This window comes from Bactrocera tryoni, chromosome 2, assembly GCF_016617805.1.
Source record: "Bactrocera tryoni isolate S06 chromosome 2, CSIRO_BtryS06_freeze2, whole genome shotgun sequence".
Classification (NCBI taxonomy): domain Eukaryota; kingdom Metazoa; phylum Arthropoda; class Insecta; order Diptera; family Tephritidae; genus Bactrocera; species Bactrocera tryoni.
Genome location: NC_052500.1, coordinates 76,655,451 through 76,683,034, shown reverse-complemented (window position 1 = coordinate 76,683,034; position 27,584 = coordinate 76,655,451). Strand labels below are relative to the sequence as shown.

Here is a 27,584-nt window from a genome sequence, read left to right as displayed (position 1 = left end):
TTAATTAAGTTTATTTCACTAGAACTTGTGTTTTTGTTTTGGTAATTTTTTATTGATAAGAAAATATTTCTAATAATTTTTTTAAATTTATTTCATTAAGATTTTATTCTAGTTTTATTAAGTTTTAAAACATTTTTTAATTTATTTCATAAAATTTTGTATTTTGTGAAATCTTTTATTAATTTCTAATAAGAAACTTTTTTTTATTAAATAAAGTTAATTATTTTTATTTTGTTTATTTATTTTTTTTTACCTCTATTAATTTTTTTAAATTAAAATTTTTATTAATTTTTTTTAATTTACTTTTACTTAAATTTAATTTTTTTTGTTATAAAATTAGTTTATTTGGTTACCGAATTTTTATTAATTTATGTCATACAGTAGAGGCCCGCTAATCTGGCCACGGCCTAATCCGGATTCCACTGTAATCCGGACAGGGTTAAAAAATTCAAAATTTCTATTATGTCCCTTGTAATCCGGACCGACATTCTCTATACGTATTCTCTAATCCGGATCACATATTTATTATTCACTACATTCACTACATTCGCCTTTATGCTTTATTGTTTTAAGTTTTTTTTTTTTGGAATATGTATGTGTATTATTTGTTATAATAAACAAACAGAAATTTATAAATATTTTTTCTTAATACGAGTACATAGTTCTGATATGTCTTTGGTAATCCGGATTCCCTTATATTCCGGATAGGGGCCGGTTTTAATTGATCCGGATTAGCGGGCCTCTACTGTATATATTTTACAATTTATTTCCTTTAAATCTTATTTATTTTTTATTAATTTCTAAAAATATTTTATTTTTTTAATGTTTGTTCAAGTTATTTTATTAAATTTGGCACAGACTATTATTTAGGGTATTGCCATAATCTCCAAACAAATAATTTTTTTAAATTTTTCTATATTTGTTTAAATTAAATTTTACTATTTTATTTCTAAATAATATTATCTACAATCACTTTCATTTTCCCCTCACTGTTTCATTGCCTTAACCGAGAAAAATTTATTTTTTACTGCTTTTAATCCACATCACTCATATCTCTATATCCGCTTTCAATCTTGATTTCTATAAATATGCTAATTTACGCTACTGAATAAATCATCAAAATGCCATAAAGTACGCCTGCCTGCCATGTAGGCGCGCACCCTTAATTTGCATACAAACACATTTGTGCATGTGAAAATGTCAAGTTACCCAAAATAGTGCAACTCCAAGCTAAGAGGTGTGAAATAGTGGGCAAACAGGCACTTATGCTTATACATATGTGTATATGTATGTATGTACTATGTGCAAATATTTTTGTCTGAGAGTCTGGGCGTATGTGCGCTTGCATCTGTTTATTAAATTGATTGTCAGCTGTCGGAGCAAATAGATGGACGCACACACGCTTATGGCAAGCTTTGATTTCGAGGAACATATGGGCATGGATGTACATGTTTGTATATATTATTGAATTTTCGAATATGAGCACATATGTACACATATTAATTAACTGTACTCTATTAGCAAATATCACCTACATCTATGTATGTATGTGTGTATGTTTGTATTTTGCATGGATATTGCAACATCAACTTGATACATTGGCAAATATTGCGTCATTTGGCAATGTGGCCAACAACTAAGCAAATATTTCCCATTTACAAAGTGCAAAATTTAAACATACTGTACGCTTAGAGACATGTGATTAGTAAGCAAATATGTTTTGCTGCCTCTTCCATTATAAACAAACCGACACATAAAAAAACAATTTTTTTAATTTTTAATAATTAAATATTTTGCCTTTTATTTACAATTTCCGGGTACTTTTCTGTCACAATGTCCAATAAAAAAACTTTAATATAAAAGCTGTTATTTATTTTTGGAAAGTTGTATTTCAATTCTTTGTCTTATTGCCTTTTGACCATTGACCATATATTAAAATATCATCCTAAGGATATGCCATTTTTAGTATTTTTTTGGTTATTTGTTGCGATACTTATCAAACTTAATAGAGCAAGCAATGATGCTTTAAAATTTTTGCCTACAATCAGGCTTACTCTGAAAAGTAGCAAAGACACAAACCAAATAAGCCCAAAATTAGAATAATACAAAATATAGCTGGAAACGAAGGAGATTGTGAGGTGAAATGCCTGAACCGATCGATTAGAAATCTTCACTTGACCTTCTTATAAATTTTTGATCGAAGGAATAAGATTTTCTATTAATAATTAGGATGTTTCGAGACACTGTGAGCTGCATTTTTCTTTTACAAAAAACTATTTATTTGTTGGAAGCCGCTATTTTGTTAGAAATAAAAACTTGAAAGCAATGAGGCAGCATATTTTCCGCTTTTTAAACTCGTCACGCACTAATGGAAATTTCAAAAATATAAGAGAGAGGAAAAATTATAAAAAAAACACGTAGTCAATTTTATAGTACAGATTGTTGTTGTTGGAGCGACAAAAAACGTTTCAACCAAAAAATTTTAAAAAATATTGTCGAGTTGCCAAAACCTGGTTAGATAAAATATGGATCCTGTAGGACTATCCACAATCGATTTTTGTGGTAAATACTAGTTTACCTTAATTAGGCAGGGAGATTTTTGTTTCCTAGCAATAAAGCTGTAGCCTAAACAGGAGATAATATTTAAGTTTGCCACGAAGTTTGTAACATCCAGAATAAAGCATCGGAGACCTTATAAGGTATATAAATAAATTACACTAACACGTAGGATTTTTGTGTTGTAGCTAAGGGTCCCCGTCCTGCTATATGGTGCAGAGGCATGGACTGTGACAACATCTGATGAGTTGGCGTTATGAGTTTTCGAGAGAAAGGTTCTGCGGAAGATCTATACGTGATTAAAAATTTTTGAATTCAGATTCGTAAACAGTACATCTCAAATACGCCACAGAGCTCTTAGAACATGAGTCGCAAATTTTTCATTCAGATTTGTTGAATAGTGTAATCAGCGATTTCCCTAAGTTTCTGAGACATCGATTTGAAATTTTGCACACAAACTTTTCTACCCAAGAAACTGCTCAATTGTCGAACGGCGGATAACAGACCACTATACGGTATAGCAGTCATACAAAATGACCCGTCTAAATATATATTCACGAAATTTGGCACAGATTATTATTTAGGGTATTGCTATATTCTCCGAACAAATAGTTCAAATCGGACTACTATAGCTTATAACTGTCATACAAACTAAACGATCGAACTCAAGTCCTTGTCTGCAAAACTTTTTTATTTGAAAAGATATCTTCACGAAATTTGGCGTGGATCAATACAGCGCTGGAACCTCCGAAGAAATTGACTACATACATTGGTCTACTATAGCATATAGCTGTCATACAAACTGACCAATCACAACCAAATTAAATATATTTTTTTTATTTCTATACCTTTTATGACATAAGAAATGCACTTATGAAGGGTATTAAACAAAAAACTAATAAGTATAAAAATTATGTAAAATACCAAAAATAAAAATAAATTTTTCTTCTCAAATTTTAGACTTCTTTAAAATTTTTATTAACTTTTTCATACAAGATAATATTTTTGTAACAAATAACAATCTAATAACAACAGAAATGCCAACAAAACCAGCAAAAGCTATTAAAATTGTTATTGAATACTCGTAATAAAGCAGCTAATAAAGGCAATAATTATTAAGAAAATAAGATTTAGCATGTATAGGTAAGCAACCAGTTTATTTATATTTTTTAATTGCTTTCAAATCAAAGGCAGTCAGTGCCAAAGCGGTTCGTCATGCCCGCGAATATTTTACACACACACACACACACACATGTACAAGCAATGCAATGAGCATATTTTATTTATGCCCGTCACCTGACGTCACTGATCGCCCTTTGCTTTTGCCAGCACTTTCGTGCGCCGCAAATTTCGCTAGCCACTTGACTGCTTGGCATTCGGCCGCGTTCAATTAACGATGCCTGGCAATTTTCACGCTATTGTTCTGCTCACACAAACTAGTCGCCGCGACGATACACATGCATAGCAACAAAAACATTTCCAACAACAATAAAGTCGGCGCTTGCTTGCGACTTTCTGCAACTCATCGCCCATCACGTATACGCCGTGTTGCGCGCCTCTGCCGCCGCGCCGCCGCCACGACCACTGCGCTTGGCGTTCGTTTCGCTAGCAAACATTTTAAATTTCATATTATTAATTTTGATTGCATTGCTTGCTTTTTCATTTATTTGCTTGTTGCACGCTCGCGCAGAATTTCGCTTCTGCTGTTGTGCGCTTTGAGTGTATGTGTGTGTGTGTGTGTGAGTGCATTCATGCATGTGTAAAAACTTGCTCTGGCGTTTACGCGCCGGCACATTATTCATGCATCTCTCGTCAAGGTAAAGGTCAAGTTGTTCATATAAAATAATAATCAAGCGAATTATCGCATTCACTTGCGAAGCGTTTGAAGTCAGCTGGTTAGTCGCAGCTGACTGATTGGTGAGCAGTGAAGTTGAAGTTATGTAGGTAGACTCATGTGATGTGAAATGTTGTAATTTTAAGCTTTTAGCTGGTAATAAAGCTTAAAACTGAGCTTGAAACCAAATTGATGATTCAAAACTAAACGAAATTAATCAATTTCAAACTAAAGACTGGATTGATTAATAAAAACTAAACGAAATTAGTCGAATTTAAAAGTAAAGATTGAATTGATTAATCCTAACTAAAGTGAATTAGTCAAATTTGAAACTAAGGATAAAATTTATTAATCTAAACTAAAAGGAATTAGTCAAATTTAAATACAAATATACAAAAGATTAATCAAAACTAAGAAGAATTAATAAAATTTGAAACTAAAGATTGATCCGATTTATCAAAACTAAGAAAAATTAATCAAATTTGGAACTAAAGCTTGAGTTGATCCATCAAAGCGAAAAGAAATTAGTTAAAATTGAACTAAAAGATTGAATTAATTAATCAAAGCGAAAGAAATTAGTCAGATTGTACACTAAAGTCACCAAATCTAAAGCTAAAATGAGTTAAACTATTCTAAATCACACGAAATTAAAGAAGACTAAATGGAATAAGTCAAATTTGAAAACAACAAATGCATGATTAATCAAAATTAAAAGGAATTAGTTAAAATTGAACTTAAATGTTAAATTAGTTATTCAAATATAAATGAAATTAGTCAGTTTGGAAACTAAAGTCACCAAATCAAAAGCCTAAATTAGTTAAACTATTCTAAAATAAACGAAATTGAAGAAGACTAAATGCAACTAAAACAAAATAATCTTAATTGAATAGAACTAAAAAAGATTTTCGACTGACTTCCGTTATTTATATAAACAGAGATATTATTCACTGACCTTAGGAATTCTTTTAAGTCACAAGTAGTTAATCTATATTATCGGAATGATTATTTCACAGCATTCAGCAAGGTTTATACAACAATAACTGAAATATTTCTTATAATTTCCTATAATGTAAAAAATCTGAACATTTTTGACTTTTCGTCAATGATTAAGAAGGCATAAATATTCTTAATGATTTAAAACGACTTAATTTTGTCGAAAAGCATGTCTCGGATTTTCGTCTTCAAATATCTTGGAATCATTCAATACCACTTTCAATTGGTAAACACGATTTGATTAAGTTATAATTAAATTGATATTAATAGATTAATTAATTGCTGAATTAACTAAAATTATGGTAGTAACATCACTCGCTTTGAATCCTTCAACAAATTACAATTTTCACAGCATAAAAACTGAGTTTTAATAATTTGAAATATTTCCAAAGCATTCTAATATGATCTTTTAATAGTTATGCAATCAATCAATTGCCAATTAATCAATTTAACAATTTCTGCTTTCATTACAATGGATTCCCACATTCTGCTATGCGAAAATTCACATGAATTTGTAGAAAGTTGCATTTCGCGCGCATGCTTTGGCAACTTTGATACGCCACTTGACCTTGCCCGTTTCATCAGACACATTTCTTTTTTTCTCTTTTCAATTTCCATGTTCAAGTATTGCGTTTGATTAGTTTGTTGTTGCATAATTTCCGCACAATCGCACATACATACGTGCACACGCATTGTGATGATGCCGCTGTGATAACGGTGTGTCTGGCTTGTCAGCGCATTAAAAACGCATCAATCAAAATAAAGTCAAGCAAATTTCTAGTAAAGTCTATGATTTGCATATGTACATATGTATTTACAATGTTGGTGGATCACTCAGTTAGGCAACCTTGTGTCATATACACTTGAGTGGGTGTATGTGTGCGTGTGTATGAAAATCAGCGCGCTTTTGCGTCAAAGAAATTGGAGAAATATGCAAATTTCCGGTGAGCTTCTCGCACCTCGGGAATATGTTTTCTTTTTCAATATGTGGAAAATTGTTTTTACGTGTTTGAATTACAAACACTCTGGCAAGTCAAGTGAGGCTAAGTGCTTTAAAATGGCCTGTTGCACGAGCAAAATCGTTGCTTAATAGAATAATACAAAAATGCTTCTGAATAATTGAATATTAACTAGAATTTACCTTTATAACAAACTCTTATTTGCTATAATGTTTATAGCAAATAAAATCTTTGGAAATTTTTCGTTGAAAATATCATTTAAACGCATTTAATTAAACAATTTTTCGAAAAATTGTACTACTTTTTTGCCATAATTTTTTATGGCAAACAAATTTTTGAAAATTGCAAAACCAAAATCAAAAACTGTGAAATAAGATATTACTTAAACATGTTAAATAAGAAAACGTGTGGAATATTAGACAATTCTTTTGCTATACTTTTTTATAGCATACAAATTTCCGGAAATTGTGCTGCACACTATCACATAAACTTATTTGAGTAAAACGAAAAATGTGTACGAAATACACCTTGTACTTTTGTATTAATTTCTAACAAACACACCAGCAAATTTAGTGAGGTTAACTCCTATAAAATGGCACGTTGTTCGAGGAATATTACGGCTTAAATGATTAATTGAAATTTTTTTCATAAAAAATTAAATTTTAACGAGAAATTCACTTAACAACAAAGTCTGTTATTAAGATTTTGGTTTGCTATAATTTTTATAGAACAATTTATTTGGACTCTTTTCATAAAAAATATTAGTTAAGCACGTTGAATGTTCGGAAAATTATACCCATTGTTTCCTATAATTTTGGTGACATACAAATTTTCTAAAATTGTGAAAAAATCATATCATCAAAATACTTCTAAAAGACAAGGAAAATTATGATACTTGTTTCCTATAATTTTTATAGGATAACAATTTTCGAAAATTTTGATAAATTATACCATTGAGACTCATGTAAGTGAAACTAAAAATAGTGGAAAATTCTCTTTTATATTTTTGAATTATTCTCCTACAAATACCTGGCAAGTCAATTGAGTTTAAATGATTTAAAATGAAATTTACTCGAGGTAAATTCTTGTTGATACGAATAATGAAAAAAATTTTGCTAAAAGCTTAATTTACCTGAGAAATTGCGTTTATAGAAAAGATTAAATTATTGTTTAGTTGCCATAATTTTTATAGCTCACAAATTTGGAAATTTTTCGTAAATATCATTTAAACATATTCAATTAAGAAAATGTGTAAAAAAATGTATTCTTTGTGTGCTATAATTTTTTATGGTAAAAAAAATGTCTGATATCGTTTATACGATGTTTTCTTTTCAGAAAATTTTAATGTAGTGCAAAATTAATTTCACAGAAATTTTTGAATTATTGCTATAATTTAGCAGCGGCTGCTCAATTAAGTTCCTTACGAACAGACCTTAAGCTAAGCACATAGTGAATCAGAGAGCGACGGAACGAAAATATATGTAAAAGGTCAAGTCCTGCCAAAACACTCCATGAGTGGAGGTACAAAATCACTATTTCTTCACGGCTTGTGATAATTGCATTTTTTATCAGCTCCTTTTAAAACATTTTGTCTCTTATTGTAAAAATATAAACAATTATTACTTCCTGCTTCTCTCCACCTTCCATTTTTGTATTTTCTTTATTATTTTTCAACCATTCTTCGTTTATAACGCGGCTACCTCGAAATGTAATTTCGTTTTTCAATTAGCGCCTTTGTTTACATTTTTATTATTTTTTCGGTTTTCGCAATTTTCATTTAACCGCCGCAACGTTATTTTTGTTTATTTAACCTGCCATTGTAAAAATTGTGGTTTATGGATAAAAATTTTAATATTTTTTCTTTTGTTGTCTGTTGTGAAGCTGCTAGTGCGGCGGCCTGCAGAGAAGTTTGATTTTATTTTTGTTTGTTTTCGGTCTGCTTTTGTGACGTGGACAACACGTTGGCATTAAAGTTATGTTGAAAAACCACAGAAAAGGCATTTGAACTTCCAACTTGACTGCAATGACACTTCGTTAGCCACAAAATGTAGGCTTACTTGTTTAGATGGTAGTAAGGAGACAGTTAGTAGCTCGCCTGATTGAAGGGGCTGTTATTTATGGCAGCTAAAAAAAGAGTTTGAAGGTGCCAATGAAAAAAGAAAATGGTTATGTAATAGATATGGTGCTTGGAAGTTTTTAACGTGGAAGTTTTTCTAACAAAATAATTTAAAAAACTAAAAAAAAAAAATTAATAAACATATCAGGAAAATTGTAGTCCTTGTATGGATAACTTTTTTATTTGATAAAATAATTTCACGAAATTTCGCTTGGACTATTGTCAGAGGAAATGGTACAATCTCCGAAGAACTTGTTCAGATCGATTCACTATAGCATACAGCTGCCATACAAACTGATGGGTCAAAGTTAAGTCCTTGTATGAAAAACTTTTTTATTTGAACATATATCTTCACGAAATTTGGTATGGATTTAATTCCCCGGCAGCGCTACAATTTCCTTAGAAATTGTTCAGATCGGACAATTATAGCATAGCGCTGCCATACAAACTGGTCGGTCAAAATCAAGGGCTTGTATGGACAACTTTTTAATTTGATGAGATATCTTCACGAAATTCGGCATGGATTATGGAGTCAGGCAATGTTACAATATATGAAAGAATTGTTCAGATCGGTTCACTAAAGCATACCGCTGTCATACAAACTGATCGGTCGAAAATAAGTCCTTGTATGGACAACTTTTTAATTTGAGAAGATATTTTCACGAAATTTAGCATGGATTTAACTCCAAGGCAGCGCTAAAATTTCCGAAGAAATTGTTCAAATCGGACCATTACAGCATATACCTGCCATACAAGCTGATCAGTCGAAATCAAGGGCTTGTGTGAAAAACTTTTTTATTTGATGAGTTATCTTCATGAAATTCGGCATGGATTATTGTCTACAGCAGCGCTACAGTCTCCATAAAAATTGTTCAGATCGGACAACTATAGCATATAGCTGTCGTGCAAACTGATTGGTTAAAATCGCGATAAGATCCTTCTGTTATGAACCTGAGTATTCGATTTTTATTTCTTCAATTATTTTTGGTTTTTTTGGAGTCAAATATTACAAAAACAACAAAAGAATCCAAAAAAAGAATAACTCTGCCATCAGATCTCCACGAACTTCTTCTGCTCGATTGCCAATCAAGTCTTTGATGCCTTTCAGTTAGCGACGCCATCTTTCGATACATACACTTATACATACATGAACACGTATACTTGCATGTGTGCATCATTAACCCATATGTTAGCAGCTGTTAGTTACACTTCATTAACAATAATAATAATAACAACGAGCGATACAAGATACGGATGAGCACGAAAAATGATGCACACAAGCAGCTTGATGGACGGACAGAAATACGGTGCGCTACAGTAGGTACTCATATGACAGACAGACCGACAGAGAGACAGACGGTTGAATGGAATGCGCATACAAAGTGAATTGGCAAATGAAGCTGCAGCAACAACACACGCGCACTTGCACCGAACAGCAGCTGAAGAGATGGACGGTGTTAAGGAGAGCTGGTATGTACGTATGAATACACATACATATACATATATGTATGTAACCGTGTATTTGTATAAGTATGCGCAAGAAATTGAGCTTTTCGATTGAATGCGTTTTAAATGCGTAAAATGCTTTGTTGTTGCACTGCTTTGAAGCTGAATGCCGGTTGGCTGATTGTCGGCGGGTTACAAAAGGCAATTGTATGTCCGTATGTATGTATATGTGTGTGTACATACTATGGACTATAAGAAGCACTTAAGTGGAAAGAAGTACAATGAGAAATAAACGCTGTGAAAAAGAAAGAGTAAGTAATCCGCTACTTGGAACTCATATGCTGGCTGACACTGTGCGACATGTGTGCCACACGTGTTGTCCTTTGCTGGGTGGTATTGGACTCTTATTCCAATAAATATTAAATATAAAGTGCAAAAAAATTATAAATATAAATGGATGGAGTTCAGCATAATTTCAAAAAAAAAATTGCAAAAAATAAAATAAAAATTAATTTGAGTTATGCCGTTTTTAATGCTGATTGCTTCGTTTATAAATATTTTTTTGCCATGACGTTATATATTTTGTAATACAGTTACTTATTTGAGAAAGGAATTGTTTTTACAACGGTAATAAGTGGATCTATATGAAAAATTACATATAAAACTGAATTAGGTGGCAACACTATCCTCAGAAACCTATAATAAAAATTTTCAAGAAATATTTCGAAACTTCCATGTCACCTAATATATCATTTGGACTGGATAGGTATAAACTTAATTAGGTGGCAACACTGTCTTCAAAGTCTGCATTACAAATTTTCAAGAAATAAATCCAATAGGAATTATTTTGAGTACGATAATAATTGGAGCTATATAAAATATTACGTATAAAACGGAATTAGGTGGCAACACTATCTTCAGAAACCTATAATAAAAATTTCCAAGAAATGTATATCGAATCTTTCGATGTCACTTAATATGTCATTCGGACCAAAAAAATTACGTATAAATTGAAGTGGGTGGCAACACTGTCATTAAAGTCTGTATTAAAAATGTTTAAGAAATATTTCGAATATTCTTTTAAGAATTGTTTCTAGTACGTTAATAAGTGGAGCAATTTAAAAGAATACGTATAAATTGAATTAGGTGGCAACACTACCTTCAGAAACCTATAATAAAAATGTTCAAAAAATATATCGAATCTTCCATGTTACGTAATACATTTGGATTTTAAAAAAAGTTACGTATGAACTGAATTAGGTGGCATCACTGTCTTCAAAGTCTGAATTAAAAATTTTCAAGAAATACTTTGAATCTTCTCTTAAGTTATTTGGATCTTACTTGACAAAAATCTACTTAAAATTAATTTTGCGTGGGAAATAAAGAGTTTACTGTAACTTTTTTTTTTTTGAAATTCTTCAGAACATTCTACGAAAGATTAATTAGATTTAGACTCACAGGCGAATTATGTATGTATATATAATTTAGGGTTTTATAAGTCAAAATATTATAAAGGACATAAATTGAAAATATTATATTAACCTCTTAAGCTCACCCTCGGGTCATTTTGACCTCTTTTCGTGAGACTGTTCAATACCAATATAGAAGAAAGATCGAAGGGATAGGTAAAAAATGCTAACTAAGGTTGGCTAATTTGTGAAGGTTTTTAGTTGAGAGGGTTTTCGGAAAATTGAAAAATATCCAACAAGGTTCTTTTATAAATATACCTACATACATACATATACACTATGCATGTATTTTAAAGAAGAGTAGGTTTTAACTACAAACATTGAAGCAAATTTTAAAATAAACTATTTCTTCACAGCAGATACATTTCAAAACTTTTGTCAATCTATCACACATTTTAGCTATTAAATAATTTATGAGCGAAGAAAAAATTTGAAACTAGCCGAAGCGTCAAGTAGGAACAAGTGGAGCGCAAAGTTCGAAAATTTCTAAAATAAGCTTATATGGCATCTGGAGGCCGTGCCCGAACATAAACGAGCACGAATAAGTGAGAATTTATTGAAATGTGTGCGCAATAGGCGAAGTGTGGCACCAAAAATTTTACGGAATGAGATAGTAAATTACAACGTAGCCGGTTTTTGGACAATTATGTGACAAAGTCATAAAAAATGGCCGAGTAGGCACAAAAACACAAAAAAAGACTAAAACGAGAAGGGGGAGGTTTGTAGAGAAATGTTACATAGAGTACTTGGAAAAAGAGAGGGCGTGTGGAAAAACCAGCGTCAGATGCTGTCAAAGACAGGAAGTCACATAGCTTGAGTGCGTAGGGTTGCCAAATAAATTGAAAAATTTAAAAATATAAAATTTTCAAATATACGTAGAAGTTTAAAAAATAATAATATATTAACAACAAAAACAAAAAAAAATTAGTTTCTTTAAAATAAATTTTACATTTTAAATTTAAATAAAAATTAAAAATTTAAAAATATTTTTTTTAAATAACATATAGATTAAAAATTTAAAAATATATAATTTTGAAATATGTTTAATATATAGAAGTTTAAAAAATAATAATATATTAACAATGAAAAACAAAAAAAAATTAGTTTCTTTAAAATAAATTTTACATTTTAAATATAAAACATTTAAAAATTTATATAAAAAATAACATTTATTATATTTTTTTATTTCAAATGTTCTACAAAATTAACTGGGAAAATGCAATATTTTTTTATTAATTTTAAAACATACGTACATTTATAAATTTTAATTAAAAAAATATATTTTTTTAATAAAAAAAATGATTCTTAAAAGTGCAAATATTTTACAAAATTTTTCATGAAAAATGTATGAAGAAAAAAATATTTTAAAATAACAATATAATAAACCTTTTTTCATTAAAATTTTTAACTTATATTTTTGTCAAAAATCAGTTTTTGTATAAATAAAAATTATTTATTATTAAGAATTTATGTTAGAAAAACATTATAAAATTAAGAATAAATAAGTAGATACAAAATTTCAATTAGTTTGTTTGTTCATTAAAAGGTAAAATATATTTTTTTTACAAAAATAATATTTTTATATAAATAAAATTACGCTTGAAATGTATAAAACATTTTCATATAAATAACGAAAAATGTAAGTGCAAAAAAAATATTTTCAAATTATTTTGTGACATTTTTTTTTTCATTAATAATTTTAATAGATACACACGTATGCATATATTTTTTTCGAAACCTTTTGTTTTAATAAACAAATTGAATCATAAAAGTATAAATTTAATTTTTTATAAATTTTTACATAATTAGTTAGGAATTTTTGTTTTCAAAACTAATTTTTTTTGTATAAATAAAATGAATTTTGAAATGATTCGCATATATTTATAATGAAAAATGTATTTAAAATACAAAAAATTATATAACATACTATTTGTAGATCATTTTATTTTCAATTTTAATATATATTTTTTCAAATAGCTTTTTATATAAAGAAAATTAATTTTCAATCGTTTTTTATAATATTACTATAATTTAAAACATTTTTGTACCATAAATTTTTTTTAAAAAATAGATTAATTATAATCCACTTTCTCATTAAATGCTTCTCATATATTAACAAGATTTAATTCGCCGCGCTTGGCAACCCCGTTTTGCACTTAAAGCACAACGCGCGCCAATAGCACACACTAGAACGGACAAGTGACAAGAAAATGTGTGTATTTATATATTATGTACTTGTATATACATAAGTACATATGTACATATAACGGTTGCATGGAGACACTTTATATGATTTCTGCTGACAATACTTTGGCGCATGGAAGCACACATGTGTGTGCGTGTGTAATAAAACTTAGCAGCAAGCGGTCAGCAAAAGCCACTTAAAGACAGGCATGAAGGCACACACCCTCACACATACAGAAATATTAATATATTTGAGCACAAAAGCATTTGTAAGTAGGTATGTTTGCTTGCTTTTTATTGTGATGAAGATGCGGATATTGTGGCAGAAATAAGCTGTCGATTGCAGAGTGGCAGCAAATGGCCACTGTATATGTGAGTATGTGTGTGAGTGCGTCTGGTAAGTGTGTGTGTCGAGAGTGCGTGCAGTTGTGTTTGACACTTATTAAAATTGCACAGCTTATGAATAGCGACGACAATGAAAATGCGATAAAAAATAAAATGCAGTTAGTACAAAAGCGAGGAGCAGTAAAAACAAAAACAAAAAATGAGGAAGCTACAAATATTAGCAAGAAATGCAGAAATTCAGTAAAGTAAAATTCAATTTTTTTTTTTTTTTAATTTTTCTGGCTCTTTAACAGTAAAATACAGTTAATTAATTGCGTAAGGAAGTAGTTTTGGAACAACAAAATTTTATTATTTGTATGATTTGAAAGCAAAAAAAAATTCGTCGAACGAAAATTTCACAGTTCAGTTCCGAAAATAACTCCTTAGTGCTTTTGTACAGCATTGTTTGCAGTAATCCACAGTTGAGTGGCACAGCTGCCAGCAGATTTCAGTTTCGGCGAATATGAGGCAGCCATATTTTACAAAAACGCTCGACTGACTGACCAAATGTGCAGCACAGCAAATACAAGTACAGCTTGGCGTATTATTAATAAGGATGTTTGTGCTTCAGTGGCATAACGAAATGGTTGGGCGGTAATGGAGTTCATTAAGTAACGAGTTCTACGAAAGAGCTTTACAAGGGAGAACAGCACGTTTGAAAATGCGTACATAGTTACATATGTTTATCTGTAAATGAAGTAAAGCTCATATAAAGTGCATTTCAGAGCAAAATAAGTTTGAAAGTGGAATATACGCAGATATAGTGGTGAGTAACAAAGGGAAAAAATAACACAATAGCTGAAAATCTGTGTAGGAGAAATTGAATTTTCAAAGCAGAGTGTGGCACCATGTGATGGAGGTTTAATGCTAAAATTAGACTGCAAGGACACAGCTAAATATCGCTACAATATCAAGGTTCTGTAGCAAGAAATATTTATGTAAATTTAGGGATTTTTTTTCAAAAATTCATGGGAGACTAATAGGGAAGCCATAATTCAACGAAACTTGTACAAAGGATTTTTAGAAACTCCATGAATCAAATATGCATATATCATCGCCAGAAATACTAAAAAAGCAAAAAATCACAATAAAAATACAAGTAGAATTGAACTAAATAAAAATTTTTTATATAACATTTTTTTCTAAACAATTTTTTTATATAAATTTCTTGTTTTATATAAAATAATTTTTTATAAAGTTCTTATTTTATATAAAATAATTTTTTATATAAATTTCTTGTTTTATATAATAAAATAATTTTTTTTTATATACAAATTTTAATTTTTTTATATAAAAAATATTTTCGAAAAAAATTATGACTTCAAACGGTTTTGCTGTAGATATTTTGTTTCATAAAGCAAATAAGTAACAGTTTTGAAAAATTTAATATCAAGTCCAAGCACAGCTCCTGAACTAGTTAAGCAAATTTCAACAAATAAAACCTGAATTGTAAGCTCAATTTATCACATAATTAATTAACTAATTGCGCCATTAGTTTTACGGAAAATCCTTAGTAAATGTTCAATAAGATGAAGGTAGCTGTTAATTAAATAAAAAATTAATTAAATAAAAAATGTTCAGCTTTTTAACCGTTAATTGCACTCAATTTACACTACAGAGAAAAAAATTAAACATCTAATTTCTCAATTAGTACCAAATTGATATAAACGTAGTAACAAAAATTAGATTGTCAGTGCGAGAAAGAAAGCTTTTATTGACAAATCAAGAAAATTTAGGTTATTAACCGCTAATTGTTCTCAATTAATTTAATATAGGTAGGCAATTAATTAACTAATTGAACAAATTATTACAAATTTATAGCAATTTAGTGAACAAATACCCAACAAACCTTTTAAGTAGTGTTCAGTGAAAGAAAGAAAACTGTTAATTGGTAAAGAGATAACTAATTAACTGTTAAATTAGTTGGATTGTTAAAAAATTTCAGATATTTAGTCACTAATTGTTCTAATTTACAACGCAGTGAAGAAATTAAATAATTCACTGTTCAATTAGTGAATTGGCTAGAATTGCTAAAAATTCCCACTTAATATTTGAAATTGTGTTCAGTGAGAACAGAAAAGCACCTAATTTAGTAATTAAGAAATTTTAGTTATTAAGCTCGTAATTGTTCTCAATTTAAAATTATTTGAAAAAATTAACTAATTAACCTTTACATTCAATGAAACTCACTTAAAATGCAGTGAGGCAAACAACTAATTAAATGTTTAGTTACCATTATGTTAACCTAAGTTAATGAAAAAAAATCTCGATGCTCCCTGTTAAATGTTTTCCAATGAAAGAAAGTAAGCTCTTAGTTGGGCAAATTAGAAAATGTCAGCTGTTTAGCTGCTAATTGTTCTCAATTTAAAATGCAGTGTAGAAATAAACGAACTAACTGTCGATTATTATTACATTGATTTATGTACAATTATTAATCGGATCCCATCTTTTGGGTAAATAGTCTTCAGGGAGAGGAAAAAGGCTTCAAATTAAGCAATTAATATAGTTTCCTAACCGCTAATTGTTACCAATTCTTATATAAACAGCGAAGAGCTTAACAAATCTAACAATTATTATGTAATTGGAAGTTTAAAAAGGTTTGTAAATTGTATGAAATCAATAGAAGTCTGTTCAATGAAAAAGTTAAGGCTCCAGGAGTTAACTAAATTAAAGCTACAAAGGTTTTTCTATATTTAATATCGGCAGAAGCTATTAATTCCTCAATTAACTTTTAATTGACAAAATATTGATTTGAAAGTCTCTATGTAACCCTGAAAATGACTGCTTGGATAGAATATGAAATTATATGCAAAGAAGAAATAGAAGTAAAAGCTGTTATCTACTTAAAATATTAAGTAATCCCAGCTGGGTATGCGTTTCCGTAGCCAGTTTGAAAAGTGTGATTTATTTTCTAAAAAATTTTCATCCGCTCCCAAATGTATGCAACGCATTACAATTAAATTTCATTTGATGAATTAAGCATCGTTTCTGGCATAAAATAGAGAGAGTGACTTTGAAAATGATATTACAAATATAAAATAATTAGTTTTTCAATCATCAAAGAATCTGTGAAATTTAAATCTCGAAATCAATTAAATCGAAAAGTTCAAAATGTCAACAGACAGCCAAAGCTATCTCATATAACTAACATATGATCGAGAAATAATAAATTCTTGTTAGGCACACCGCATTTAACTTAAGTTTCTCGCTTTTTCTATTGCCCAAATTTTCACAGTGCGCCAAAAGGTCGGCAACAGTAACAATAAGTCTCATATTTTACATATGTATATGAGAATGAAAGTCTAAATTATTGCTAAGCACAATGTATTTAACTTAAAATTCTCGCTTTTCTATTATTTAAACATCTGCTGCGCCAAAAGGTAGGCAACAGTAACAATAAGTCTCATATTATCCAAAATTGATTGAAAAAGATTAAGTCATTGTGGAGCAGATAAAAAGTTTCATATATGTATGTAAAATATTTGATTAAAAAAGTCTAATTCTTACAAATCACAAAATATTAGCTTAATCTCTCGCTTTTGCCGCTGATCGAACTTTTACTGCGCGCCAAAAGGTAGGCAACAATAACAACTGACAACAAATAGAATACAAGTTCTTTTGAGAATATGATCAATAATATAAAAGCTGAAGTTTTCTAGAATTAATTTACCTATAGAAGTATGTACATAGACTTTTATTTTATCACAAAATTTCACAACATAATTTTCTGCCAGGTCTGCGACCCTTTGCTACACATTACCTTGGAAAAAAGTGGTTTTCATGCCAGACAAGAAATATAAGGTTATATATATACTTTAAAATGGATCTATAAAATCGATAAGAAATGTGGAAACCCCAAGACTGATAAATTTTTTAGATAAGCAATCAGAATGTCTTTGTTCTAATTTTAAATTTAGTACTTATGTTTACAGTCGGCGATAACAACTTGTAGCTTTTTGATGAATTCTAAGAAATTTGCGGGTTTACTTGTTTATATTTTTTATATGAAGTAAGCTATTATAGATATTTATGAATTACTAAAAAACGGTGTTAAGTATCTCAACAACAAGTGTTGACGACGGAAATGTAAGCTTTTTGTGAGGCGAAGTTCCGGTGAATTTAGAAAAAAGTAATCAATTTAAGTGGAAATTTGTAATTAAGAATTTATATGATAATTGGCAGGTTAAGTGCTTTTTTCTGGAACAGGAAACGGATATATAAAGGTAAAAAATGGTATTATTTATAATTTGTGGTTTTTACTGTTATCTTTGACTAGGAGGGGAATTCACGTTAGTTTATATACTATATTATTGTCATATAATTTAAAGTGGTATTTTATTAGCGCACAAATGCGACAATTCGCTCGAAGAAAACGCGCAGAAAATCAGGGATGTCTTTATGAGCTATAAATTTATATTTTAATGGCATCTTTAAGCAACTCTTAGCAATTTTATGACAAAATTTAAATGACATTTCATATCTCTTCATACAAACACACGAATAAAGTTCCTCCATCTCTTGCAAGCCCCAACCTACACAGCTCTGATCGCGTGCTCCCTTCGCAAAATTCACACACTCTCTCTTTGTAGCGTGTCTTTGCCTAACTGTCGTAAGTTGTGAAATTTATTAACGCCTCACTTGTCAAGGTCAACACAATCTACGCTTGGTCCACATTGGACCATCAAATCATCAAAGCTAGTTGCTTAGTTAGCTGTCGTCTCGAATTTGTGCAACGCATAAGTATGTATAACAACTATGCACTGCAACAATATTAAGGGCCACGCGTCTTAAGCTGAAAATGTGCTTAGAGCGTTGCTGAAGTGTAGCTGCTGAAGCGTTTTGTAATGGCCACTGTCAATGCGGGCGCCGGTAAGTTGGTGTTGGGGCGCATCTGCCGCCAGCGCTGGAGACTTGTGTGTGTGCCGTTAATTGGTTTGTTGGAAAAACCCTTGGTTTAGTAGAGCATAAATATGACTGCATTTTTATTAGTGTGACCTTGCATATGGTTTTATGTGTGATATTTAGGTGTATCCAATTATTTGGTATATAGTTACTTAACAGTTATATAATTTTTGTTGTTAAGAGCAATGTTTTTGCTTTTGGTTATCAGTGGTATAATATCTAGAGAGATCTTGCTTTGGCATTCAATTCAATATTTCGTATGCTCACAAACAAAAAAATTAAAATAATATTTTTGAAATTGGTTAAAGTGGCCACCATGTTCAATGTTTTTTCCTATATATTTTTTATTATTACAGAAATAAGGATTTAGTATTAAATCAAACAATTAAATACACACAATTTTTTTATATTTATTTTAAATTCAAATAGGTAGCAACCCTATTTAATATTTTTTATTGCTATCTTAATAACATTTTAGTATTGAAGAAAAAAATTTTAACAAAAATTGTAGTGTTTTAAAATTGAATTAAGTGGCAACTCTGTTAAATATTTTTTAATCTCTCACATTTTTCATTGCTATAATAATAGCATTTTAGATTTAAAGCAAACATTTAAGCACCAAAAAAAATTTTAGTGTTTAAAAATTTACGTATGTAGGTGGCAACTCTTAGTTAAGTTTTAAATAAGTGGCAACTCTGTTAAATACTTTTTAATCTCTCACATTTTTCATTGCTATAATAATAACATTTTAGTTTTAAAGCAAACATTTAAAATCCAAAAAAATGTATTGTGTAAAAATATAAACAAGCGGCAACTCTGCTGAACATTAATTTGGTATTACATATTCTTTTAAACTTGTCTTGCTATCATGACAGAAATTTAAATTCTTTTTAAATTAGATATACAAAATAGGTGGCAACGCTGCCATAAATAATTCGAAAACTTGCTGTTGACCAATGACTAGTAAATATTAGTTGGTTTTATTTCTGTAGGAAACTCGATTTCGTATTCACGCGAACAATAAATACTGTATACAAAACAATATTTTTTAATTGGTAAAGTGGCAACTTTCTTAAATACTTTATAACGTATTATTTTTTTATTGCCATAGAATTATCATTTTAGTATTAAAACCAAAAATGTATAGTATTTATAAATGTAAAAAAGTGGCAACTCCGTTTAACACTTTTTATTTTAGCTATTTTACACATATCCTTGCTATAATGAAAAAATTTTTATATTTTTTAAATTAGAAAAACAAAATAGGTGGCAACTCTGCAGTTAATAATGTAAATTTACACAATTTCAAACGTTGCCTTAAACATAAATATATTTTTTTTTTCTGAGTAGTGCCTAAAATCACCCCTAAGCTCCTAACTCCACTGTGTGCACAGCCTTAGTACCGTGTACTCGCTCCAGTGATTTGCAGCGCTTTACTTTATTGATTTCTTAGGTGTGAACTAAGTAGTATCACAAATGACGAAATATTGCCATAAGCTTATTTATTTGTACAAACAAATGATTTGATATTGCTGGGTTGGCAGGGAAGTAAAGCACCCACATAGAGTCAGGCCAACTTTGAAATCAAGCGCTAATTATTTGTCTAACCATAAACTTGTAGTTGGTGTTGGAAGTTGGTTCATATGTATATTGTCTATTGAGAAATCCAAAAATAAATTAATATTGTTTACATAAATATATATGTACATACATATATGTATGTAGGTATGTAAATGTATTAAAAAGCAAAAGCGCAATTATTAAGCTTTAAGCTACAAAATCACGTTTCAACTCTATAAAACAACAATTACTTTTTGTCACAAATATCATTAGTTATTTATTTGCATAACTGCCTCTTAATACCCACTCATTCAATTTGTAATTAGTGGCAGATTTAGATGGAATATGGACGGTATTTGGAATTTAGGTGTGAATGAGTAGACATTTCGGAGTTCTAATAAAGCGCAATTCACATAAAAATACAAATAATGATTTTAGGTTTTCATTATAAATTAATTAATTTCAAATCAAGTTACTTTTTTTGAATTGAATATTTTGTAATGGCTTGAAACAAATGTAGAGACTAAATATATGTATATACATATATGTTCCTAATAAAAAAATCGGATCAAGATAAACCAAAACCACTTTCAAGGGGTAAAGAAAATTTAATTTCGAAACGAACTAAGACTATTGATACCTCAAAAATATTAAGGTTTGATATAAAGACTTCTGTATCTTTCCTTTGATACCAAATGTGTTAATAATTTTATACATGTCGTTACCCTCTTAAAACAAATATTTTTTTGAGACTTTGAGTTTGATGTTTTAATATTCCATCTATTTTCATATTAAATTTCATGGAAAAAAATAAACAGCTGGTAGCCCTAAAAAGTTTTAAACTCTAAACCAATTTTTAAGACTAAAGGTTTCTAAAACTACATATATTTTTTTTCTTTTAAAATTTAAATTTTCAACAGCTGGCAAAACTTCTATTCATAAGATTTGTTCCATTAAAATATAAAAATTCAAACAGGTGGCAACTTTCTATTGCTACATTAAACATATTTAGGTTTGATATAAACATTTCTTACATACATACATTCATATCTTCCCTTTCATACCAACACTGGCAATAACTTCAGTTTTTTTTTTTAATTTTTAACCCTTTCAAAATAAATAATTTTTTAAGCTTTTGATTTGGTATTTTTATCGTAAAGATCTATTTTCATACTAAATTGGATGAAAAAAAAAAATTAAACAGGTGGCAGCCCTACAAAATCATAAATTCGAAACCATTCTTTAACGTTAAAGGTTTCTAAAATTTGTTCTATTAAAACTTAAATTTGAAACCGATGGCAACCCAAAAAAAGTTTTTCAACTCAAATCAATCTTAAAACTTCTGAAGGTTTCTAAGGCCTCATAAAATTTATTCCATTAAAATTTAAAATTTCAAACAGGTGGCAACTCTCTAGCCATAAGTAAGTTTTTAACGTTATTATACAAAGCTGTCGAAAGTCGTTTTAAGGTTTCTGAAATCTCCAAAAAGAAGACTATTCCGTTAAATTTAAAAGGTGGCAACTCTCAATTCTAAAATAACTTTTTAACTACATTAAATATGTATTTATCAAATTTATCTGTTTTGATGTTTTAACCACTACCTTATATGTATATTTTTTCATTTTAATTTTCAAACAGGTGGCAACTCGCTATACTCAAAAAATTTTATCTATATTATACAGAGCTATCGTAAGACTTAAAGTTACTAAAAAGTAAAAAAAAACAATTCCTTTAAAATTAAAAGTTGGCAACCCCGTATACTAAAATAACTTTTTTATTACATTAAATATTAGTCAAAATTTTGTTTTGGTGTTTTTATTACTAATGTATATTTGTTTTATTTTAAATTTTCAAAAAAGTGGCAACTTTTCAACTTTTTAATTTCAACAAAGGATATAAAAGGAATTTTAACTTGATTTTGGTAGCTCAGTTTGTATTACAACTACATATGTATGTATATGCTATAGTGGTCCGGTGTGAACAATATGTTCGCAAATTAAACCGTTGCCTTGGGCAATAACCTTTGCGAAATTTCGAAAAGATGTCTTCTCAAATAAAAAAGTTTTTCGTTATAGGGCTTGATTTTGACCGAACAGTATCTATCGGTTCCAACAAATGAGTCGAACAGCTGGGGAGTTCTGTTCAGGGCATAATAAAGGTCTAACATAGTAATATTTATTTCAAAATGAGCATTACTTCTGAGGAGATCTACGGTTCAAGTAGATCCAGTTCGGTGGTAATCCGATAAATATGAGAAAAGAGCAGACAACATATAGTATATTGCTCTATGTATATTAAATATGTTATATAAGTTTATTAAAATATAGGCAATTTCGTCAGTTACTCACCATTTCCGCAATGTTGTGGTTGTGTGCATGTACATGTCTCTGAGACCCACAATTGAATGCCTGTAAAGGATAAAAGAAAACACACTTTAGAAAATTAAGTTCGTTGCAAAGTTGACTTGAAAGCTAAGAAGAAATACAAAAGCCGAATACACACGAAAAGCTTTGCAAATTTATGCTGTAACCTTCAACCGAAGTTTGTGCAAAAACTTGCATACAAAGTGGAGCATATCAAATTACACCCATGAGGATTAAACGCTAACAATAAGGGGCCCTCGCCAGCATATGCAAAAGATCAACAATTATTCAAGCGAAAATTTGCAAGCGAAAGTTTTCATGGAAAAGAATACACTTAGGTACACAGTGTCACACACATGTGCAGTATGGGAAGTGCGGTGTGAGATGGTGTGGCAAGGCAGAGACGACTATAAATTGCGGCTGCTTTGAATGATGGAACAAATTGCCCAAGAACGCAGATGCAAAGTGCAAAGCGCAGCATCGTAGCAACAGTAAAAGAGATAGGGAGAGAGAGAAGGAGGGAGGTAAAGGTTGAAGTAGATGGAGGGGCATATGTGGTACGAGATTTAGATATTACATTGGCACTAAAAGAATGCACATACGGTATGTAAGACCTGTCAGGCGCTGAGTGTCATACGTTAGCAAGGAAGAGTTATCGAGAGAGACAATGATGTGTAGAAGCGCGTGGTGGACAACAGAGCGGGCGGAAAAATGCATGTGTGTACTATGTAAGAATTGCACCATAAAAGATTAACCGTCATCATTGAAAAATAGAAATTTAATGTAATTAAAACAATAACAACTAAAGCTCCTTTAATGTTTTTTCAGCGAACGGAACGCAAAACCATGCAGCAGTTTTCAACGCCTACATTTATCAATACAAGTACGAACTGTGGCAGCCATTAGGTGTTGAATAACGGCTTTTGTGGCAATAATTCAAGCCTTCGTCACTCGGTATATGGCGTAGGGCAGGAATGCCTACACAGTTTGTAGTGAAAGCCATTAAGAGCCTACGCTGGAAAATTTGCATTATGCGAAGGTTGTGAGGGATTGTGAAGAGTGACGTCATCGACTAGGTTGTTGTGAAAACCTCACCTACAAATATAGCCAATTATAATAGGAGAGTGCCGTTCCATTTCCCACTAATTGACCGATATAGGGTATACTATAATGTAACCGAAAATTTCTAAAATTTGTATTTTAGTATATGGGGGTTAGGGGACTACTGTCCCGATTTTAGCTATTTTTGACACAAAGGCACATTATTATCAGGTACAGGGGCGACCTGATTTTCATCGGATGTCTTAGCAGGTGTTCGGTTTATATAATATATGTGAAGTGATGGAATCAGATGGAATTTAAATTTATGATATATGGGAAATAGGCGTGGCTGTAGTGCGATTGCGCTCATTTTCATAATGTAACATACGAATGTCGGGATTAATGTTGCGAAACAAATTTAGTTGTTATTGGTCGAGGAGTTCCTGAGTTACTAAAGGTCATCTTAAAGTCGGGGAGAGCCAATTCTAGTTATAAGGGTGACTAACCTTGCCAAATAGTTTTCTTATCAGACGATGAGTCATGGCAACCACTAGTGACTGTTTTTCAGCGTTTCAGTCGGTGGTTTTATAAGTAAACGAGTATGCAGAGCTTTGGTATAATTATAGTTTATTATGTATGGATAAAAAAATGAAAGGTCATCTAAACACTGAAAGAGTTAATTCTAGATACATGGGTGACTAACGTTATCAAATCGTTTTCTCATCAAACGACGAGTCATGGCGACCACTAGCGACAGTTTGACCGCATTCTATGTGATGCGGACGTTCAGCCGGTGGTTTTAGAAGTAAACGAGTATGAATGGCTTTGTGAAAATTATAGCTTAGTATATATAGTATGTGGGCAGAAATTAAAATTATTCATAAAAATGATTTCCAGATAATGTCGAACTAGCTTAATTGTTTGGAAAAGTCATAATTAGTCAAGGTATATATACCGACATTAAAGATCCCGCATCTTGTATATATGTTAAAGCATATACTCATATAATGCACTACGTAAACAACTTAGTCATACTGCCAGTCAAATATCTAATAATATAAATTAAGTTTACAAAAAATAGTTCTACTTTCACATATATATTTACACTCCCACCTTCATCTCACTAAGCCCGCATTTAAAAACTTGTAAAACTCATTAAAATTCCTGCCAGCGCATTTAGTCGGCTTGTGACGCACCGAACGCTTTTCATGCATCGCAGCTGCACTAAATGCAAACTAGCGAAGTCTATTTTTAGGCGCAAACGCGCACGCAAATTCTATTTATTTATATAAGCGCCTAAAAGTCAACTATGCGCTGTTGTTTGAACTTTTCATCTTAGCATATTTGCGCGTTTCACTTTTGCTTGCGGTAAAGGACTCCCACGTCGAGGTTTTCCCACGACCATAAACTTTGCAAGTTTCCATGGCGCTTTTTGTGCAGGAATCTTTGAAATTTGCCTACACGCCTGTTGTTATGCTACAGCTAGTTGTTTTATGTGCCTTAAGGAGACAAGTTGGCGGAAGTTGCATACTTTTGGGCGCATTGTTTCGAAAATATCACTTAACTGGTGCTTGACGTCGCGGCAACAAGTCAGCTGTTAGCTGAGCGCTGCACAATTTTGCAGTCAATTTGAGGATATAAGCGGTTGTGGGTGGGTTTTGTGGAGACTTTCATTGTATATAGTGGTATATAGCAATATATATACATACATATATGTCAAATAGCTGTCTATATGCCAAATAGTTGGCTCCAGTGCATTGAGCGCGTAGTAAAAGTTAATTTCGGGCGCACGAAGGCTTTGTAAATAATAATATAATATTTTCCCTTTGAATATCAATAAGTATTATTTGAGCACTATTGAAAACATACATATATAGTAAAACAATAGATGTACTTATCTTTGGGAACCTTGGGAGAGTAGTGAATAGTTGAAGTAGGGAATAGTCGACAGTATACCTGACAGCTTACCACTGACAACGGTTCTACGACAAAAGTAGCATTAATGATAAAGAATTTCAGAATATTTTCTGGAAACAATTCACAGTCGAATTTCGTCTGACAGTTGACAGCTATGTGACAGCTGACTACATAAGTGACAGTTGTTACATATATGACAGCTGACAGCAAAGCTACATGTTGGTATTTTGAACAAAAAAAATCAAATTGATTACAAAAGTGTATGAAAATATTTTGGAGTATATTTATGTATAAAATTAATCAGAGTTGTCATAAAGTTCAATAGAATTTGGTGATTAATAATGCGTTGAGTGTTAATAGAGATTTACTTTTATTATTTGGGAGACTTTTATAACGAATTTTTTCAATAGGGAAGCTACAAAAGTACATAGATCGATAGGCACAGCAACCGATACCATATCTTTCCCCGCTCTTTTGTCATTTCTCTTCAATAAGGTTTGCCATTTCATCATGGAAAGATATACCATCCAACAACGAGTCGAAATTATTAAAATTTACTACCGAAATTTGGATGGACTCAACTTTAAGTGCGCTACGTCGCATTTATGGTCGTCATAATCGTCTGTCAGATCAACAATTGAGCGTCTAGTGGAAAAATTTGAATCCACAGGCACAATACAAAATGTTCCTGTGGTAGTGAGACAAAGAAGTGCCAGTAGTGTCGAGAATATTGCTTCCGCTAGCGCATCAATTAAGGAAGGCCCAAATCAGTCTTTCACACGTCGTTTTCAAGCGTTTAGGGATCTCTGTGACATCGTTGTAGTGAATTTCACGAAAAGATCTTGGCTTAGATCTTTACAAGATCAAACTGACGCAAGAACTGAGGCCGCTTGATCACCAGAATCAACTGTCACTTATGTTCGTGAATTGGTCTAAGCAACAACTTAAAAATGATCACGATTTTCATCTAAAAATCATCTTCAGCGATGAGGCTAATTTTTGGCTGAATGGCTTCGTCAATACGCAAAAAAAAGCGTTATTGGTCAGGCAGTCGGCTCGTTCGTGCGATTTGACGCCGTTAGATTGTTTCCTGTGGGTCTATGGTCTATGCTAAAAAGCCATCGACGTTTGATGAACTTCGTAAGAATATCGAACGTGAATTTGCAGCAGTATCGGCCGATTTATGCTTGAATATGGTCGAAAATTGGGTTCAGCATCTGGTCTTCTGTAAGTGTGTCCGAGGTGGTCATGCAAAAGAAATCTAGTTCCATACATAATGGCATAGTATATACTTTCACAGGAATAAATAATTTCCCTGTTATCCCATACCGTTTTTGCTTTATTTAAAAAAAAAAAAAACTTTTTAGCCCTCTTATTGAAAAACCTGTTACAGAACTTTCTGAAGAAGCCACAGTAGATCTCTTTAGACACAAAAATTCGCTATTCAATTAGACAATACTTTGATTCCAAAGAACTGATCGAAAGAGAATAATTCTGGTAAGTCAGTTGGGATATTGACTGCCTGAAACTTAGTAGTTCAAGGTTCTTATATAATCGGTGATGATCTCAAGAAAAATTTTCTGATAGATCAGTATAGGAGATTGATTTCCTGAGATTTATAAGCTCATTTTATGATCCTACAGGTAAACAAAACTTTCTGTAGGTCGAATGGGACATTAATTCCATGTCACATAATCAGTAGAGATCTCATGGCAGTGATATCAGTTTGTCAGTAATGAAGGGTTCTGATTCAGAACCAATTTCATGAAACACAGTATGTGAAAATTGATAAAACGACATTTGACATGCAAATGCAATTTGAGTAAATTGTTGCTATTGTCATTAGCAGCAAGCGGTCCC

General features: G+C 30.9%; 1 protein-coding gene across 9 annotated transcripts in view; it reads right to left on the bottom strand.

Moving 5' to 3' along the window:
- LOC120769762 (protein FAM102B) overlaps positions 1-27,584 on the bottom strand; it is a 184,987-nt gene that overhangs the window by 41,351 nt on the left and 116,052 nt on the right. For 8 of the 9 annotated variants that reach the window (XM_040096934.1, XM_040096930.1, XM_040096931.1 and 5 more), the window contains one exon: positions 22,752-22,811. The gene's annotated coding sequence lies outside the window, so the exon portion shown is untranslated. Of the gene's footprint in view, positions 1-22,747; positions 22,812-27,584 lie in introns of all 9 variants that reach the window. The other variant, XM_040096929.1, reaches the window with a different exon arrangement.